The 8,481-nt window shown below is 55.6% G+C and overlaps 1 protein-coding gene across 1 annotated transcript in view; it reads right to left on the reverse strand.

Annotated features, from left to right (window-relative positions):
• The window catches only part of PLIN3 (perilipin 3), a 44,417-nt gene that overhangs the window by 22,934 nt on the left and 13,002 nt on the right, over nt 1-8,481 (reverse strand). The gene's annotated exons all lie outside the window — the stretch shown is intronic.

Consider the following 8,481-nt stretch of genomic DNA (forward strand, 5'->3'; position numbering starts at 1 on the left):
AACAATCCACTGTCCTTATCTGCAGGGAGTGGGCCCTACTGAGGGTGGGGCCGACTATAGGGTCTGATTGCTCTGGATGGCTGACAACCCTCAGGGAGATAAGCTTTAATCAGTTGGCCTTGCAGATTTTGACCCCCCACCAATTCATAACCACTATGCCACCAGGGCTCATGGACACCTTGAATTATATCATCAGGTGCCCCCAAAGTTGGGTCTGCTACCCCCTGCCCTGGAATGTGTGTGTGTGTGTGTGTGTGTGTTTCTAGGAAGGGGGCAACCTCAGGTGCATCAGAGAAAGAGCTCTCTGCTCCAGGGTTTTCAGGGGCTGATTTGGGGGAAGGGGACTGCCAGGCCTTTCTTCTAAGGTCTCTGGCTGGACTTGAACCTCCAACCTTGCAGTTAGCATTGGTGGGGGGCGCCTGCCCTTGCTGGCACCTGCTGGGGAGAGAGTGTTTCTTGCTCTAGAGAAGCTGCAGACAGGGGAAGTCATGAGGCTTCCTAGGACGTAGACGGTCTCACTCTTACTAAACACTGAGTGCTGGTTCTCCAAATCCCCCTCCTTGTTTTTACTCCATCTGGCAAGGGCCACTTCCTGAATCCCCACCACACATCGCTTTCTCTTTCTAACTAGCGTTTGATGTGATTCAGATAGAGGAGGTGACCTCAGGAAGTTTATGTACTAAGGGGCAGCCTTAGTGGGCAAACTTAAGGTCCCGCCCTGTCCCAAGAAAGCAATGAGCCCCGTGGACGAATGGACCACAGGCACATCAGTGTCCACCGCGCTGAGACCAGAAGAGCTGTGTGGTGCCCGGCTACCACCACCAACTGCCAACCACTCTGAAAGGGACCCCACTAGGAGGTCAGTCTGGGTGGGTCTGGGTGGACCAGAGAAACAAATTCATAGACACTCATACGTGTATAAGAAAGAGCTTTAGATACAAGAGCAATTGTAGATTGAGAAAACTTCCCAGCCCAGTCTAGCTCAAGTCCATAAGTCTGATATTAGCCCCTATTTCCTATACCAGCCTATAAAGTCCTCTTCAGACTCATGCAGCACATGCAATGACACAGAATGCAGGACAATCACAGGCCAGTGGGTGGGAAGTCTTGTGGGTGGCGGTGGAAACATCTCAGCTCTGGCGTGGGTCTCCACGTGGCTCCTCCAGCTCCAGGGCCCTGGCTGCCATCAGCATAGCTCCATGTGTCTTGTCAGCAGGGGATGAAGCAGAGAGAGTGTGTGTCCCACCTCCAGGGAGGAAGGCAGGAGTTCCCAGAATTCTCAGGAGAAGGCCATGCCCACACAGAGGCCTCATTGGCTATGACCTGATTGACAGGCTAGGCTCCACCCCTTCACAGGTTGACAGGAGATGCTGTCACTGCTACACAGTCTTAGGTAGGGTTGGAGAGCAATGTGCAACAAATCAGTGGATACTGTGACTGATTCGATTTGATGAGAGGGGCTCCGCAGCCACACAGGATATGTTTTTCTTTAAACGTCAAAATAAATCAGTAAATAAAATGGAAACATTTTTTAAATTGATAACATGAAACAAAGCATGTCTGAATGACTGAATGGGAAACTGAGGGTCTGCCCTGTCAACACAAACCCAAGTCACAATTAAAGAAAAAATTTTTGAGGAGCTGTGGTGGCATCGTGGTTACATATTGGGCTGTGATCCGCAAGGTCAGCTGTTCAAAACCACCAGCCTGCTCCTTGGGAGAAAGATGGGGCTTTCTACTTCCATAAAGAGTTATAGTCTTGGAAATTCACAGGGGTAGTTCTACCTTTCCTATAGGTCGGCATTGACTCAATGGCAGTGACTTGCACTCTGTTGGGAAACAAAAACCACACCTTAAAAAAATTTTTTTTAAGAAGAGAAAGGAAGTTCCGGTGAGTACCGCACCAGGACCGATGATCCTCAGTCATGTTTCTCAGACCTTCTGAGCACAGGGGATATCTGGGGAGAGAGGCAGGGCTTTCTACTCCCACAGAAGTTCCAGCCTCGGAAACCCACGGGGGCAGTTCTACCCTGGCCTGCAGGGTCGCGATGATTCAGAATCGGCTCAATGGCAGGGCGTTTGGTTTGAGTCTGTCTTCTTCTGGAAGCTCCGGCGAAACTTGCTCACCGTGGCTGGTCCCAATGGTGGAGAGGATGGCATGCCCCTCTTTATTATCATTGAACTATTCACTCGCATGGCCACCCTGGTGGTGGAATGGTTATGCGTTGGGTTGCGATCCTCATGGTCGGCAGTTTGAAACCACGAGCAGTTCCAAGGAAGAAAGACTGGGCTTTCTCCTCCCGTCCACAGTGACAGTCTCTAGAAACCGGGGGTGGGGGTAAGGGGGCTGTCCATACTTCCTGCCCCCCGCCCCCCCAGTGTTGCCCCTGCATATTATACACAAGTCCCTACATCTTCGATGCACAAACCCGTGGACTGTCGTGGAGGCGTTGGGCTGCTAACGGAAAGGTCGGGGGTTCCACCCCCGCAGCTGCTCCTTGGGAGAAAGAGGAGGCTGCCTGCTCCTGCACAGTTACAGTGCCTCGGAAACCCGATAGGAAGTAGCTATGTGCCAGGATCCGCCTGATGGCGCTGGCTTGGTTCTGAGTTTGGGACCCACTCCAGAAGCTCTGGGGCAGCAATGGGTTAAATCCGGGTGGTTAACTGAGAGGTCAGCGGTTCCAACCCGCCAGCTGCTCATCGGGAGAAAGACGAGGCAGTCTGCTTCCATAAGTCTTGCTGAGTCTGAATCGAATCTCAGGAGACACCCTGGCGCTGCAGTGGTGACAGTGCCCAGCTGCCCGCTGTGGCCATCGGAGGGCATCCTTGTTGCAAGGAGGCCTGGTGGTGCAGTGGCCGAGCCCACGGCTGCTAACCGAAGGGCTGGTGGTTCGAGCCCCACAGTTGTCCGCGGGGAGAAAGATGCAGCTGTCTACTTCCATAAAGACAAAATCCAACTCACTGCCGCCGAGCGAATCGACTCGTCGCGACCCCTACAGGATGGAGCAGAACTCCTGCAGGGTATCCAAGCGGAAATCTGAACAGAAGCCGACCGCCACCTATGTCTCCCACGGAGCAGCCGTGGGCTTTGAACCACCAACCTGTGGGATAGTAGCCGAGGGCTCAGGTACTGCACCATCAGGCCTCCTACAGCACTCCTATAGCAAGGCCCAAGGTCGAGCGATGGACCCTTCCCAGTCTCCAGAAGGTTCCCTCCTGCCCTTTCTACTGAACACCCGAGCCGGCTACTGCCATCTGATTTCTCACAACCGAGTGAAGCATCCCGTCTTCATCTCAATCAGCGGTTCTCACCCTTCCTCAGGCTGCGACCCTTTCATACAGGTCCTCTTGCTGTGGGGACCCCCAACCATCACATTATTTTCGTTGCTACTTCACCACTGTTGTTTTGCTACTGCGATGAATCTTCATGTAAATATCTGATAGGCAGGATGTATTTCCATTGTTACAAATGGAAGATCATTCACAAAAACAATATGTAACTATATACTGTGAAATATGGATTTCTAATGACCGATCAATGAAATGTTGTCTTGAAGCATGGTGTAGCATGGGTCACAGTCTTCATGCCGGGGACTCATGTGGACGTATCTGCATGTGGGCAGACCCGCCTGGAGACGGATAGAGGAGCCGTGTCTCGGGTCTTAACACCATCGGAACATATGTTTTCCGATGGTCTTAGACGACTCCAGTGAAAGGGTCGTTCGAGTCCCAAAGGAGTTGCGACCCCCAGGTTGAGAACTGCTGCTCTAACTGAAGCTGGAGTCTGGGTGCTCCCGTTCTGGCCTCTTCCTGTGACATCACGCCCTGAGATGCACCCGCGTTACTGCGAGAACACACGCCCTGCTGTCCTTTGCTGCCTAACATCCCCCGGGGGAAAGTGCACACGGTGTCCCTGACGTACAGTGAGTCACCAAGGCCCTGCTGGCGGCTCAGTTCCTGACGTGATCCTGCACGGCTCCGGACTCTGCATGCCTGCGGCTTTAGTCCCACTTCGGGAGTGTTCTCGATGCACGGACTGGGGGTGGGGGTGGGGGTGGGGGTGGGGGATTAAGAGCTGGCCTTCGTGCAGGTCTGTGAACACACATCACATCGCCTGGAAAGACTGACCCCTGTTTCCCGACAGGGCTTGGGTAGAAGCAGAAGGACCTGCTGTGACGTGTGGACATTTTGAACCTCTGGCTTCGGACGCTGCAGGACCTTCGGACCTGGCCCTGACCAACACCCTTTCCTCAAAGCTCCCTGCGTTTCTGTGGGACGTGGCAGCGAATTGCAGAACCCCGAGGGGATGTTCCCGAGGGAGGAGTTGGGGAAAAGGGGCAGATTAGCCCATCTTGGAAGAGCTGGCCGTTGAATCTCCAGCTCCTCTCGAGTGAGGCTGGGTTGTCTAGGGAAATAAGCCAGCGACAGTCCTGTGTGTACAAGAAAGAACTTTATTTATATCCAGGAGCAACATTCCAGCTGCCTCCTCCTACTCAAACAGCAAGGTGCCCTGGGGGCAGGGAGGGCACAGGCTGCTGAGCAGAGTCACGTGGATCCGTGGTGGTGGTGGGGAACGTGGCAGGGCGCCCACAGCTCTCAGGGACAGGTGGCCCACACGGGGCCACCCCTGGGGGCAGACCCCGAGTCTGGTGAAGGCCCAGGGAGGCGTCGTCTCCGTTCCATCTTGCACGTCCACAAAAGGCCACACCCCCAAGGAGGACTTCCACTTGATTGACAGGTTGAACCTCCCTCTCCTGCCCCGCCCCGGCCAGGAGCACCTAATGGACATGCTATCTAATGGCCACCTCTCAGACGAGTAGGGATGAATGCTTTCATTCATGACCGCAGCATCTGTTCATCAGTTGATTGATATGTGAGTGATTCTCGCATTGTCAGGGTGTATCCACACTGAATGTGTGCAAGTCTCTGCTGGAGACATGTGCTCACGCCTGTCTGTCATTTAAGGAGCCCTGTGGCCTACTGGGCGACAGTGGGCTGCTACCACCAGCCACTCTTTGGGAGAAAAATGAGGCTGTCTGTCTGCTCCCCTAAAGAGTTACCGTCTCAGAAACCCCACGGGCTGTGCTACCCTGTCCTATGGGGCCGCAATGGGACAGAACCGGTTTGACGGCAGCGGCTTTGAGTGTTGACTCTGTCACTGTCACACGTAGAGGCTGCGAGACCACCGGAAGTTCTGCCACGACAGTCACCCACGGTGGGTAGGTTTCAGCGGAGCCTCCTGACAGGCAGGAAGAAAGGCCTGGTGGTCCGCAGAATACTGCCCGCGGCTTCGGCTGGCTGGCTGGCTTAGGGCACATCTCCCGGGACCCACCGTTGGAGAAGGGCATCCCGGTGAGGGAATCGCTCGGTGAGATGGATTGCCACAGTGACCACGCAGCGGGCTGGGACACGCCGTGGCCCAGGGCATCCCTTCACATAGCTCTTCTAGCTTTAGTCTCACGGAGTCCTGATGGCATTCCGTGCCACACACGGGTCAGCGATGCCATGTGAACCCACCCGTTGTCCCCTCGTGGGAGATGGACGGGGTTTCCCGTGACCTCAATGGTTCACAGCCTCTGTGGGGCATTTCTACTCGCTCCTGGCGCCGGCATTGACTCGATGGCAGTGAGGCTCACTGGGCTGTCAGTTGTGAAGTCATGTAGCGTGGGTCATGTAAAGACGTGGTTATCTTACACTCTGCAGTGTGTTGTGGATCCCAGCCACGAGGCCTGTGGTCAGTGTCTCATCCCGGAGTGTTTTCCGTTACACCCGCGAGGTGAGGGGTCTGGGTGAGATGTGTCGAGTCAGCGCCTGACCACAGAGTGTTAAGTCAGGGCCTCTATCCCAGTCACCATCCTGCACAGCCTTCCCCTGCTCTGCTCGAGTGAGTGGATTTCCTCGAGCGCATGGCTTGTGTCCACTCTGCGTGCTCCGGCCAAGCTTTGTCTTTTGATGTGGATCCTACCATCGGCTGGACTCGCGCCAGCAGCCTCTGTCGTCTGACCTGCAGGTTTGTGCTTTCCTGCCCTGCAGCCATGTGAGCCAGGAGGTACCGCCAGCTTGACATCTGACCCATGAGCCTGTGACTGGACGCTGCTGCCTCCACGGGGCCCATTCCCCCAACAGTTCGTGAGTGCCGCAAGATATCATCCCGGAAAATTATGGAGCCCAAGGATTGGAGGGGAATGAGCGAGGGGGAAGGGGAGTGCTGATATTAGAGGCGGTTCAGCATCCTGGAGAAGTTGGGTCGTTTGGGGCATCTTTAATCTCCACGCCGCAGAGGCCAGCTTTGTGCTGCCCCTTGCAAAGGACGCTGTTGGGGCACACACTGCCCATCTTGACTGTGACGCAGGTCAAGGCAACCCTCTGCTCTGCCGTATCCAAGACCAGCACTCGCGTTAGAGCCGAGTCCACAGCAATTTGTAGCAAAGGGCAAGCTCGGATTTAGCCCCAAGAGTTGCAGTGCTAGGTCACAGGGAAGACGGCACCCCTAAGCGAACATTCACAGATATGCAGAGAGCTGGGAGTCGGATCCTGATGGGATGTAAGAGGGTGACTGGTCAGAAGAAACCAGCCTCTAACAACCAAAGGGCCCGTAGGCACAGTTGTACGCGACACTCCATAAAGATCGCAGTGAAGTCAGAGGACGGGGAAGATGGGAGAGAGAGCAAAATGAAGGCGTCAAGACACATTTGATGGTAGCACGCTCACCTCAGTCCCTCGATGGTCCTTGTGGGGGAGGGAGGAGATGAGGGAGAGTCTTTACTGTCTTGGGACATTTCTAGGCAGCCCTAAGACAGACATATTCAGTAGTTACATACGTCACAGGGTGGGCGGTAAGGACCGTAAGGTCCCTGAGCCCATAGGTGAGGAAACCTAATACCTGCATTGGGAGAAGGTAGGAGAGGGGATGGGTGACAAGGCGGAGAAGGACATCGTGTTTAGTAGAGCCTGGGGGGCGGGGCAAAGGAGGAAGGCCTTCGATGAGCTGGCCGGGCACAATGGCTGCAACGTGGGCTCGGCACAGACACAATGGCGAGGCCGGGCAGCACGGTCGCGAACTCGAGGGCACCTGGCAGCAGCCGTGCGGTGGCGTGCGTTGTATCTGTGCGGCCATCACCACTGCACAGCCCCAGATCTTCTCATCACCCCAAAACACGCTCGGCACCCCTTGGGCGGTAACTCCCATGTGACCTTCCTTCCAGAGCGGGTGGAAGCCACAGTCCACGTCCTGAGTCTGTGAATCCGCCTGTTGGAACAATTTCACGTCCGGGGGACCTGACGGTGCTGGTCTTGTCTCCGAGTGGTTCAACCAAGAGGTGGCACGTACCAGAATTCCATTGTGGCTTCCGGAGACAATGTCAGGATGATGGGGTCAGCAGGTTACAGTTCAGGATCAGAAATGCTTGGGATCCAGCTCACAGGTTAAGCAGCCAGGAGCCATGCATTTCTCTTGGCCATGCAGCCTTCGGGCCTCTCGGCCAATGTAACAACGCTCCCTGAGTGTTGCTAATAAAAGCCCAGGTCCTTGGCTCTAGTTCCGTAGGTGGGCCAACCCAGCACTCCCAGTGAAGGGGCGGGGGGCACCCTACTCCGCAAGCCAGTCTCCTGCCTGAAGGCACTCAGCCTCCGCCCTCTGCGGGCCAGGGGCCACCCTGCCTCGCACCCTGGTGCTGCTGCGTGTCACACTGTGTGAACGGACCACATCGTGCTCACCCATCATCCGATGTGGCCTTTAGGTGATCGTGAATCACACCGTGATGCACCTTGGTGGACACCTACCCATTTGAGCCCCTGCTTTCATGCCCCCCACCCCCCGCCCGACCCAGAACAGAATCCCTGCACGTCATCTGGTAACCCACCATCCGGTTCTCTCAGGAACCGCCAAACTGCTTTCCCCAGTGGCAGCCCCATGTTCCATACCCGCCAGCAACGGACGAGGGTTCTGATTTCCTCACTCCCTGCCTTTCTCCAGAGGTGGTTCCAAACTGCCGACCTTGCAGCACAAAGGCGTCACCACCACGTCCATCCCCCGGGTCCCCAGGAAACCAGCACGTTGTGCACACCCACACAGAGTTTATTTGTAAAGTTTATTAATGGCAGCACTGAAGGGAGCAGCCACGCACTTAAGAACTCCGCCACCCCTTCTGCTCTGAGACGGGCTATGGGACGCTTCCCTCGCCCCACCCGCCCCAGGCCAAGACGCCCACTTCCCAGATGGCCCTCCATGCAGGGAAGGAGTCAGGACACAGACAAGACAGACACCCCTGATTTGGATAAGAAACAAATGCGGGTGGGGGAGGGGAGCCCAGGAACCACACCATTATGGACGGAAGAGGGAGCTCGAGAAACGGAGTTTACTAAGGGGAGAAAGAAAGCTCACATTTTCCCCGGGCTCCGAGAAGGGGGGTCAGGAGATGAGGGTGTCTGTCGGCCTTGGCCTAGAGAAACTGTGGCCCCCACATTGGCAGCTGGGACAAG

Source organism: Echinops telfairi, unplaced genomic scaffold, assembly GCF_000313985.2.
Source record: "Echinops telfairi isolate 266 unplaced genomic scaffold, ASM31398v2 ScPeMD7_7459;HRSCAF=8497, whole genome shotgun sequence".
NCBI classification, from domain to species: Eukaryota; Metazoa; Chordata; class Mammalia; order Afrosoricida; family Tenrecidae; genus Echinops; species Echinops telfairi.